The 11863-nt window shown below is 45.4% G+C and overlaps 1 long non-coding RNA gene across 2 annotated transcripts in view; it reads left to right on the top strand.

Moving 5' to 3' along the window:
- Positions 1 to 10467, top strand: part of LOC146598613 (uncharacterized) — a 10844-nt gene extending 377 nt beyond the window's left edge. Inside the window, exons 2-5 of one of the 2 annotated variants that reach the window (XR_014895248.1) lie at positions 255 to 978; positions 1460 to 1552; positions 8677 to 8785; positions 9329 to 10467. This is a non-coding gene — a long non-coding RNA (uncharacterized LOC146598613). Of the gene's footprint in view, positions 1 to 254; positions 979 to 1459; positions 1553 to 8676 lie in introns of both variants that reach the window. The other variant, XR_014895247.1, reaches the window with a different exon arrangement.
- The last annotated feature ends 1396 nt before the right edge of the window (positions 10468 to 11863 follow it).

Here is an 11863-nt window from a genome sequence, read left to right as displayed (position 1 = left end):
CGGGGGCGGACGGGCCGGGCCGGGCCGGGAGCGACGGGCCGGGACGGGGGAGCCGGCCGCCCGGCCGCCTGCTCTCCCTCGCTTTCCGCCTCTCCCCCCGTCGGGCTGGTGGACGGGGCGCTCCCGGGAGCCAATTTAAGGGGGCGGGCTCCATAGATCAAGCAGGGGGAAAAGATCCCGCCCTGAAGGATCAGGGACAGCCCTTCCTCCTCCCCCCCCCTCCTTCCAACATGTCACTTTCTTTCATTCCCGAGGAACGCTGGAATCGCAGGTTTTCGCCAAGAAAAGCCCTGGCTGCGGCGGCCCGGGCGCCGCGGCTGCCCCGTCCCTCCCGGCGGCGCCCCGCTTCGCCGGGCTGCGAGTGGCTCTAAAGACGCCCGGGCAGAGCCGCACCGACCGCTGCCCGAGCGCGGCAGCTCCTCGGGGGGAAAGAGCCGCTTTYTGACTCGCCAGAAGGAGAGCTGCAAGCGTTTCTTACATAATTGTTTCCTTTTTCATTTTTTTTTAAAGTCCTGAAGAAAGTTTATTAACTCTACAAGTATTTGAAGAATCCTATCTGTGACACTTTTTATAGCATTTGTTTTCTTGTGTGGTTCTCAGATATGAGGCACTTAAAGCAACTTTGTCTAGGGTTATATTGTGCAGTTTCAGGCACCCTGAGGGAAGGGGGGGGGTCTTTTCCTTCTCAAAGTTTTTTTTTTTTTTTTTTTTACAGGTTGGAAATATAGTATAAAAATGTGAGACATCCCTTAAAACTAAATTTAATTCAGCATGCCTTCTACCCTTCCACCAGCGTGCTCTTTTTTTTTTCAAATGGGGAAAGATGCTGTGAAATTTAAAGATTGTAGCAAGTGGAAAAAAGTAACTGAAAGTGCTTGAAAGCTGGAGTTGCACTTCCATAAAGAATTCCATACTTTTGTAGTTTCTCCACTCAACTTTAGGACAAAGAACAGAAATACCATCATTTTCTGCAGAAGGGTAAAAAGCTTTAGAATAAATCAATTCAGAGTACACTAGAATATTTTATGCGAGCATGAAATTGTGCCAGCCGTCTGCAGGCTCCTGACACTTCTAGACAAAATAGCACCTCCTGGCTCTTCTAAACTAACTGCTGTAGCCCTGCAAGCCATAAACCTGTCATTAGTAGTAGTTTGTTAATCTACTGAATATAAAAGTAAAAATATGCAAATTACCACATGCAAAACCATCTATCTTTAATTCTGTAGCTGGCTCAATGGGGCTTCTAGGCCATAGCAACAGTTTTGCACAAGTGAGCACTGAGCAGGAATCTCCAGTTGCTGGAGACCCAAGCCAGCACATCTTCAGGGAACAGTGTAGTGTCACATAATCTCCAGGCTCAGTAGCRTTTGTGTGGCATTGTGCCTAACCTTATAAATCGCATTATATTAAAGTCTGGGATACTTACAATGAGGTAACTCACCTATCTTGGCTTCAGCAGCTCAACAAAGCCAGACTGTGTTCAGACTTTAGTTGTCTTATGCGTGGTCATCTCCAGCAACTGTACTGGTTTCATCATGTGTCCAATTCTCAGGTTAGTGTGGGCAAAGCCAGCACTTCCCAAAAGTCTGCTCTGGGAGAGAGCCTGGGGTGTATCTCCGTGCACTCACCTATGTATCAGCAAATCTGTGCCAGCTTTACTTTTTGTGCTGTAAAAGACCTGTACAGTAATGTCTCCTTATCCTAGCAGCTAGTTGCTTGCTYGTGCACCTGCATTAAAAAACGACTTCTCAGAATAGGAGCAAGACCAAATTATTCTAAAATAACTTCATTCTGAAAAGTCTGCTGGGGCTGCCATGCAATCCTCCAGCTTTTGTGGCCTTTCTTGGCTCTTTATGAGAGAGTGTGAGGTCCTCACCTGTCCCACATTGAATTGTGTCCTGCTTGAGCCATTGAGGTCCTTGGGCTGCTGGATGAACAATAAGAAGACTCTCAAAACATCACTGCATGRCAGCCAAGGCTTTCCTCCAGGCTTGCTTACTTGCTCGAATCTTCTTTCTTGGGGTCTTCTCTGTTGCATCATCAAATAAATGACTCCACTATCAGGAGTAATAGCTGCTCCCTGAGCCTTGGTGCCACTGCACCAGGCTAGCRGGAGCCCACTTTAAATTACTGGAGCACTGATCTTCCCATGGTTTCCCCATGCACTCTCAAAACTTTCACAGGGTGAGGACTACAGTGCAGCTTGGGATATGGCCCCTTCCGCTCAGCTAGTGGTGGACATAGTATCCCAGGAGTGCCAGGAAGAACTGGCACTGCCTCCTGGGGGTGTTGAGCAATGCCGGTCAGCAAAGGATTCAGTGGGAGTGAAGAAAAGTGAACTGGAGTTGCCTGAGGAAAGAAAAGGCTGAAAAGCTGAGCATAGCATTGGAGCTGAGTCAGACGGGAGGGGAAGAGACTTACGTGAAGCTAGGCCTGCCAGGAACCTGGGAGAAAGGCATGGAGYCTTACTCATCTCCTCATCCTCTGAGTGAAGAGCTGGGCGGTAAAGACGTCTGCTGTTTCACCTGGGCTGCAGCAGTGCCTTCAATAAGACCATTGTACCCAGAGCTGCAGACCAGTTAGGTAGCTAGCGGTGATTTCCGGTGATTTCACAAGCAGCAGCRCTGATCTGCTGGCCCGTTCCCACCCCTCACCTGCTGGTCCCAGCCTTGTGTCCCACTGTATCTCTTGCACTGGGTCCGGTGCTCCTGGGAGCCACCTTGCTTTGAATCGAGTCTGGTGATCCTGGAAGCCACCCTGCTTCCATTCAGCTTGCTGGCACAGAAAAGAAGATAACACACTTTTCAGTTTTTTTCTCAGTTAGGTTCACACCGGGTAACAAGTTAATTTGGTTCCTGGAGTGGAGGTCAAATGAGCTTAAGACCTGCAGAGAGTGAGAAGCAGCATCACACAGCTGCGAGCTGGTCTTTTTCCTTTTTGGCGGCAGTGARCTCAGTACGTTGAGGCCGTTTTGGGTAGAAGCATCCTCATGGGACACTCTCTGAAATCTTGGCACATACCATCAAGAGGGTAGGAAAAAAAAAAAAACCCAATTTGTCCTTTTAGAAGTGGGGAGATGACCCATGGAAGGACTAATTAGGTCTTGGTTATGAAGCAGAGCTGGGAGTGGACTGAAGTGCTCCCGAGACCAAAGCCAGGCTTTGGAACAGGATTAAATATATTCTGTCATTCCAGAAGCATGGTGTTACCTATTTAAAATTCTGTTTCCATTAATATGCAGAAAAATTGTATAGTATGCAGCATTTTGAACCTTTACAGCTGGAGAGTGGGAAGTACAGAAGGAAAACTGTAGCATAAGTAAATAGATTATGTAGGGCTTAGAGAAACTAAGCTGCAATCTTAAATTTAAATAACTTTCCTGTTAGGAAGGATCTATTAATACTTACAGTATGATAACTGCAGACTCCCAAGTCCTTACCCAGTCAAAAGTAACCCTAYGAGCCTATACCTACCCATGGAAAAATCCCCTTGAAACACTGGGAATTTTGCCTACATAAATACTACAGATGTTGAGCCACAAGAGCCTTTTCTATAAACTACAAAATGAGAACTTGATCACAACAGCAAAAYTTCAGCACAGCATTTCAGGCAGGATGCATTGCTGCAAGAATACACTTGAGGGGACCCCACTTCCTRCAAGTTTTTGCACTGCTTTTTGCCCTCCTTCCCATTTCCTTTTTCTCCTAGGTGAGTGCGATCCACGGTGGCTAATCTTTGTTCTTTGCCGCTCTGCTGCTTTGCGTAAGCATTGTCTTCTTTTATCTGCTGCATCCATTTGCTTGCTCAATGATTATCCCAGGAGGCAGAGCGTTTCCCTTTGATGCTTGCTCTCCAATGCCACAAGATAACCAAAGGCAGCAAACATATTTTCTCCTCGCGTCTAATCTGTGCGGTTAGAAAGTGAAAGATTTCATTCCCTTCAAACAGCTGACTGGTTGCTGGCCGGATCTCAACCTCTCTTGCTTCTCTGCCTGTACGGCTAACAAAGATACTGCTCTGGTGCTCCATTTCTCTGAATTTAGGGGACTGTTCTGCTCACCAAAAGGGTTCCCTTTAAAGGATATTTTCTAGCACCAGGGCTGTTACTTTAAGCCTTTCCCATTTGTTTGGAAGAGCTGAGACTTGCATGTTCTTGGTATATACTTAATTTTCAAACCTCTCTCCTTTTTCATTCCAAGCCAGTTCTTTTGATCATGGCTAAAAGGATTTAAATATATAGTTTAATTTCCCTGCAGTAGCCATTTAAGCCCCTGCTTTCTCTGTTGGGTTCTCTGTTCTTGCCCCTCTCTCTGTTGCCCCTAGATTGGGCCCTGCCCCTGTAGGGAGCTGCCGAGCAGCCCTCCCCTGAGCTACCAAGCTGGGGCTGAACCCCTTGGTCATTTGGGGGTTTGACCCACAGAAAYACAGAGGGCTGGGGAGCAGTACCTGCATTTCACAGCAATGCCAGCACAGTGCTTTTATCACTATAGTTGCCCTGCGTTTTACAGATGGAAGGAGATGTTAAACAATGCCCGGATGCTGCAAAGTAAGTGCAGGATTCAGCTCAGTCCCTTCCCAGTGCTCCGAGATGCATGCATTGAAGTGACTCGTCGGAGGTCATGCAGACAAATAAACCGTAAATGTCCTTCAGCTTGGTCCAGGGTCAATTTGTTCAACTAGGCTGGCTTCCCACCCTGTGCTCTCCAGTAGGAATCATGTTCCCCGTGGGAGCCAGTCATAATCTGCATGCAATGGAAACATGAGTGTAACCCTGTCCTTACAGAGACCATCCTGCTYCTTGCCTGGGTAGGGAACTCACATTTGGGAACAGAAGGTGAAGGAGGAAAAGAAAACAAGTCCCTTATATTGCTCCCCTCACGTGCAAGAAAACTGKCTCTTGTTTTGCCTTAGAAACAACTTTGAGCCTGGAAAACAGCTTCATGAAGAGAAACGAGGGACTGGGTGGGAGGAACAGCAAAGCCCACGTAGCCACAGCAAATGCGTGGGACTTCCCGGTTTAGCAGGTCAGCACGGATGGACATAACGATCCCTTGAGGCCCTCTGTTGAAGACTTGGCTTGTTCCAACTCAGCCCCTCCCCAGCTCCCAGCATTGCTGCAGACTGTTTGCATACTCCTCCTTTTGCTTACACTTCTCTTATCTGCCTTGCGGAAAGTGCGTGCTCAGATTAGCGTAATGTGCCTGCAATGTTGCACAGACGCTTTGGATGGACAAGCATGTGTAGACCCCATTCCCTACCCCTTTGAGTACAGGCAGCAATCTGGGGCAGGACCTAAGGTGGCTGAGGAACACTTAATTCTTGACCTTCCCATTTTTGTGCAAATTAAGCCATCAAGCTAAACATTATGTTGGTTTATCTGTTGTATTTGTCACACTATAAATCAGTATACTGCTTTTAACTTTTGATATTACATACATGTGCATCTGTGTTAAGTTCCAGGTGCCTTTGCCAAAACATTAACAGTAACACTARGAGGACTAAACAGAGCAGATGTTCTGTAATCCCACACCAAAAGCAAATGGGGAATGCTGAAAGTTTTGCAGGTACAAAAAGTTTTACCCCTCAAGCCATGGACTTTTATTTAAATAAACCAATTATCATAACAGCTCTGTGAGGTATCACCATCACCTTACAAAGAGGAAACTGAGATGGCCAATTTGGTGAAGGACAAGGAGTTGTGGAGCTCTGACCCTGTGACCAGTTCTAGCCTCCCATTGGAGTCTGCATGTAGCCAACATGTATAAAGTGATATATCAGCGCTAGGATCATTAAACTGTAAAACTATTTTAGGAGGATTGTTTTCATTCTTTCCCTAAATGGTAGATTGCCTCTAGAGATAAAATGTAAGCCTCTATTAGAGTAGGAAAAAAGCTAGGCATCTTTACAGATACCACGCACTTTTACCCTAAACTGCTTGATTTCACTAAAGATGTCACTCAGCAGCCAGCTAAAAGCAAAGACATCTCCCTGGGGAAAATCTTTGTGGTAGGGTTGTTTTTGTACTGGTAGAAAATCTGTAGTAGTTGGAAAACCATCCAAAAACTAATAGCTAAAAAAGGCAAATATTTTAGGCCTAATCCAGTTTCTGTCAAAATTCGTGGGCAAAACTTCCACCAACTCAGCGAAGTGCAGAATCAGGACACCTATGCATTTTTTTTTTGGGGGGGGGATTTTATAGCATCACATCATGCTTATTAATGTCCACATGACAAGCAGATATATGGGATTTTATTACCAGGATGCGGTGGCTTGAAAAACCATTTCTCTCTAACTTTAAAAATTGGCTCTGCTTCCCAAGTTTCATCACAGTAAACCAGAGCGTTTTAAAATGCTGCCCAGGTAGCTGAGGCCACAGATTATCTGGGGGAGGGAAGGCAGGAGGAAATAATCTAATGACAGCTCCATCACGCTGTACAGCTACTGGCATCGCTTAATTACGACAGCCAAAACGTACCCCAGCCCAAAGCAGCGAGGCAGTATTCCTTCCTCAGATACTAAGGGAATAACAGAGACAAGCTGCTTGGATATGATGGTCCAGAGGCAGCTTCCAGGAGGTCTCTAACTTGCTGACTGAGAGCATGCTGAGGAAGGATCTCTCCTCCTACACGTGCTTTTGCGCTCTTGCCTCCAGTTTCCTCATTTTCTCTGAAAGCAGCATTGGCAAGGAAGGGATTGGGGATGCTTAGGCAGTGGAAAGTCAGAGTATGAACACGTGACGCAAATTCAAAAAGGGATCTAGTTTCTTCCCAACTCCGCCGTATTTGCCCTGGGTGAGTGAGGGGTAAGCATGCTCTCTTTTCAAATGTACCATCTGCAACAAGCTGCAGATGTTTGCATGTTGTTTCTCATGATTGCTATTGCGCAGCCTGAGCAGCTGGGCACAGCTAACACAGGAGCTGTTGCTGCAGATCTGTGCCTGCATAGAATCAGAGAATGGTAAGGTTGGAAGGGACCTCTGGAGATCATCAATCCAGCCCTCAGCATAACCCCTACGGGGATTGAACCCACAAACTTGGCATTAGCAGCACCCTGCTCTAACCAACTGASCTAAAGCTTCTTTCCAAATCTTTACTTTGCCGTCGAGCGTCCAGAGCATTGGCTTTGTAACCTCACTTCACTGTCAAGCTCTGCTTGTGCAACCGAGAGGGGACACCCACTAGGAGGAATCCAGTGTTCCATAAACGAGGGAGTTTAGGCGCAATGTTAAGGAACAGGTTCAGAACGAGCAGGATGCAACCAAGAGCGCACAAACTCCAGATGATCTGCAGACCTAAAGCAGAATTGTCCTCTCCTTCCCAGCTTTTTCCATCGTCCACCTCTGCTCCACATCTTCCTGCCTTCTCACTTACTCAACATCTTTCTTTTGATTGCAAACGTTCAGTGTGAGTGAACCTTGAATCAAAACATGCCCCTAGCAGGTGCAGGGAGAGTTACACCGGCGAAGGGAATTGGCTGCAGCCTACCTAACCACATTCATGTCGTGCCGCTCGGCCTGGGCCGCTATCGAGAGAATTAATGGAGTGTAAATCCGTGTTTGGGAGTACACTGAGTACGCCTCTAGCTGTAACTCCTTCACTCCCTTTGCAAGCCACACAAGACKGAGATCTCCCCAGACAGCCACAGCTGGGCATTTTGGATCCTGGTAGGAAGAAGTGGAGAGTTCACACAGACAAGGCTGACGGTTTCAGAGTTAGTTGCTATTTCTGAGGGAGTCTGCAGTGCTGAAGCTAAAGCCTATTAAGAGACGATCTTCTTTTAAAGCTATTGTACGGCTTGGCTACAAAAGTAAGGCACCAGATGCACTGGAAAACAATTTGTAGGACACAGTTGTGCTGGTATGCCTACAAGGATCTTGAGAGTTTATGTTTATAAYGGACTATTTCTTCGGAGACAAATGTTTGTCAGGGTCATCAGTTTTAATTACTCAAAAAGACAACTGGTAAAGTGAACTGCACTTACACTCAGGTTGGTTTTCTTCTGCTTTCCTCCTTTCCTGAAGAGAGGACAGCTAGCATGACTCTCTTCCTTAAATTTATAAGTAGTAGATTGATACATATTAAGCAGTTTTATAACAGATATTAATATTAAGTAGTTTTCTTCCCAAATATGTTCAACAATGCTTTCTTTCACTCATGAATTATTCATTGCACAGAGAGATATTTCCTTTTATCTATTTTCATTCTGCTATACAAACAGCTAATTTTGCCAGCTCTAAGTACACAAAAAACACGGATCAGTCCTCAAAATTCCCAAGACTTCTAAACCAAGGCTTATTTTGTCTTTTGTTTGCAAGGGAGGATGAGCTGCGACAGGATTGCTTTCCATGAGGACCTCAGAAGGAATAAGCAATACAGTTGACAGAATGAGTGTTCTTGTTGACCCAAGAACAAATGGGAATAGATTGGCCATGAGTAAATTTAGGCTGTGAATGAAAAGAAGGTTACAAACCATCAGAAAAAGCAGGATTCTGCAACAACCTGCCAGTAACAAAGATACTGTTTTCATACACCCGCTTCCTTCTTAAATGAAGTATGATCACTTTGTAATACGGAGTGTGACACAGTTAAGTACAAAAGCAGGAGCTGGATTTGATGACACTAAATTTAGAGCTCTGATACACCCAGTTTGAAGACATGACTTTTCTTTCCCAGGCAGAAGTGTTGTCCAAATGCAATTAGAGGATTTGGGCCATTTGGGCTTTCCTGATAACTGCAGCCAAGGCAGAGCTCCTCCTAACCTGCAGACCTGTGGCAGCCCCAAGGAGGTGGGCATGTGGGTAGCACAGCTTGTGTGCCTGGAAATACAGCAGCTCTGCTAAGGATCTAGCAAGATCCAAGTATATTGGGATATATATGTCTCATTTTCAGGCCTCTCTACTTTCTGTAGACACTAGAATATAAATAACATTACTGAATGTTGGTAATGGCAACTAGGCTCAATTTTGTAAGCCATCTGTTTCCAGATTTTCTCCTCCTATTTTACTAGCCTAACTCTTAAATACCCCTAACATTTTCATCCAAAAAGTTTCAAAAGGAAGCGGCATGACCTGGAACTCACTGTAAAATCAATGGATGTGTTGACCTAGTTGGCATTTCTTGGAAATGACAGAGTCTACTGAGAAGCCAGGACCAATTTGTGCTAGCTGCAGCTCTAGCCCAGGACTGAAAATGAAACCTCTGTCAGAGTTGCCCTACCTTATCATGCTCAGTTAATGCGTTACTCCACATTAGCTGCCCAGTTAAGAGTAGCTTTTGGTATAAGGAGAGGGCGAACTTGTCTTTAGCCACAGCGTTGTTTCTCTGTGCAGTTTTCATAGCAGCTTCCTGCTCTCAGTGCTCTTTGCAACTCAAAGCACATGTTCGCAACTGAGAATTGTCCAAGTTGGAGCCATTTCATCTACTGACGAGGCGATCGTTTGTGCTCGTGCAGCACCAGGACAGGGAGATGCTGGCCCTTGGTGGAGACCACTAGATACATCGTAACTTAAGAACCTTGCTCACATCTCCAGAGACCTGTGACTGAATCAAACTCCATGAGCATGAAAGGGCACCCTCCAAAGAAGCGATATGTAGTATGGACATTGGGCTCATTAAAACAAAACTCTGCTTATTCCATTTTGTTCTGTGAATTATTTAACCCCTCCAAGCAGTGAGAATATAATTTTGTAGCCCTAGGTATACACATATGAGATGGTCTGGTTTAGGGTAGCAGTATCTAATTAACCATGTCCATTTTTTTGCATGCCATTATGAATGGTAAATAGTCCCATGAGCCAGAAGTTACCAATTTTCTGACATGGTAAGCTTATGGTAGTACTTCACCAGAGCACCGGTACTTCTTCCAGGGATTTGCTGCTGTGTGAGCCACACAGGGGTGATGCTGTTTTGCCTTGCTGTGAGCCACTCCAAGGAGAGAGGGGTCCAAGTCCTAGCTGGCCCTGGGAACACAGTCATCATCACCACTTACTCTTGTGCAAACGCAGCACTCGCTCTGAAAAGCTCAACCTCATGATCCCCTACCATTTGGCTTGGTTTCATACTAGAAGCTTCTATTGAGCATCCCAAAACAGATATGGCTGTTGGAATCCCAGATTAACAAGTTCGATTGATAAAAAGCCCATAGTTTTGATGCTATTTGTATGCAGCAGTGCTAGGACTGTCAGGAGCCATTATCTTTCGGCAGAAAGGGCTGTGAGACCTTTTGGTGCTCAGAGCTGTGACTGCAGCTTTTAAAGGCAGAACTTCCTTTCCCTTTTCTGTCCCATTCCTTAAAACTTTTCTCATGTCCTAGTCCTTCTCTTTCAGGTCACCTATCACCTGTCCATGTTACCAGGGAGTCAGGCTGCTGTGCACAGAAACCAGCTTATGTCAATGGAAACCAGCTTATTGACTGATCTGTCTCTTTCTGCATCTAAACTCTAAAATAAATAAATAAATAAACAAACAATGCATGAGTAGCTTTTAAATCTAATTATACTTGTGTTCACTTGGCAGAATCTGACATATTTTGCAACCAATTTATCTGACCCAGCAAAGAGCTTCCAGGACAAAGACATGAGYGTGTGATACAGTGACATAGATGTATGCTGTCAGTTATCCATTTTTCTTCTGAAATGCTTGAAAAGTGTGCACTTCTCCACCTCAGTCCTTCAGCAAAAGTGCATGCAACTCATTTATTGATACCAGGAAACACGCACAAATGCAACCAAGCTCATTCTACTGCTGAAAGTGCTTGGAGTATTCCCTGCAAGAGTGGATCTAACAGTGTGTTAGTCCCAGCCCTCATGCCATAGCAATGAAGTCCTTTGCTCTGGAGAATGCATGTTTGGCATGGCAGCGGAAAAAAAATCACACAGAAGACTTTGCAAGCACTTTTGCTGCTTGAGGCTTTGCCCTAAATACTCGAGTCTGTTGCAACTGTGAGAAAGGATTTTSCTTTTAGTTTATAGCTGAGGTCAGTGGAGGGCCAGAGCAAGGAAGTTTGTATTGCAGCAATTTGTACCTTATCTTGTTCATAGATGTAAACAGAACGTTTTTGCTTCCGTTACTGAATTCTCCTCCACCAAAAATACTCAGTGCATAGAGAAGGAGAGGGAATGGCAATGTGTGCGCACACACACACTTCTTGGGCATAGGTTGAGAAGTACAGCTAAAGAATCCAATGTTTCTGAAGTGTTCGAAAATTAGGACTCCCTTGCACTGGTTCAAAACCCCAATCTCCCTGCAGACTGCAGGGGTCATTCCAGGATCTCCATAAGGTTTGAATGTAACTCTTAAGTCTCTTACGAATTGGGTCAACATCCGCTGAAGCCAAGAGTCCTTTCATGAGCTTTGGGTTACTACCAAGTGCTTCTCAAGTCACTGCCCAGGTTTTCTCATTTTAGTCAAAGAACCAGAGTTTTGTATCATTTGAAAAGCTCCAAGGCAAGGGACATATGGAGCCTACAAAAGCATAGTTATTGTGTTAGCTAGCTCCAGTCCCATGCCAAGCAAATTATTCATGCACACTCTGTGGATAGGAGGCACTAGCTTTCATGTGGTTATATGGATAAAAGGGGGAGAATTTGGGCCACTGACTCAGCCTGTCAGCAATGTTTCCCCTCCTGCAAATGCAGCCGTGGAGCTGCAAGGCAGATTTCCCACAGCACTGAAGGTGGGGCAATACTCTCTTTGGGAAAAGTGACCTCCTATTTATATGCCACTTGGAAATCAGTATCATTTAAGGGAGCCAAATTCTTCCAGAAGTCTGGCCTTTTGATTATAACCTTTCGTGAAACTGAGTGACTGAACAAAAGCAGCTCAGAGATACCATTTCAAATGAGAATCAGACGGCTTGTCTGGGA

The sequence above is a fragment of the Rhea americana genome, unplaced genomic scaffold, assembly GCF_003343005.1.
Source record: "Rhea americana isolate MKP2758 unplaced genomic scaffold, rheAme1 scaffold_16, whole genome shotgun sequence".
Lineage (NCBI taxonomy): Eukaryota > Metazoa > Chordata > Aves > Rheiformes > Rheidae > Rhea > Rhea americana.
Note: the sequence above shows the minus strand (reverse complement) of the source record. Positions and strands in the feature narration are given on the sequence as shown.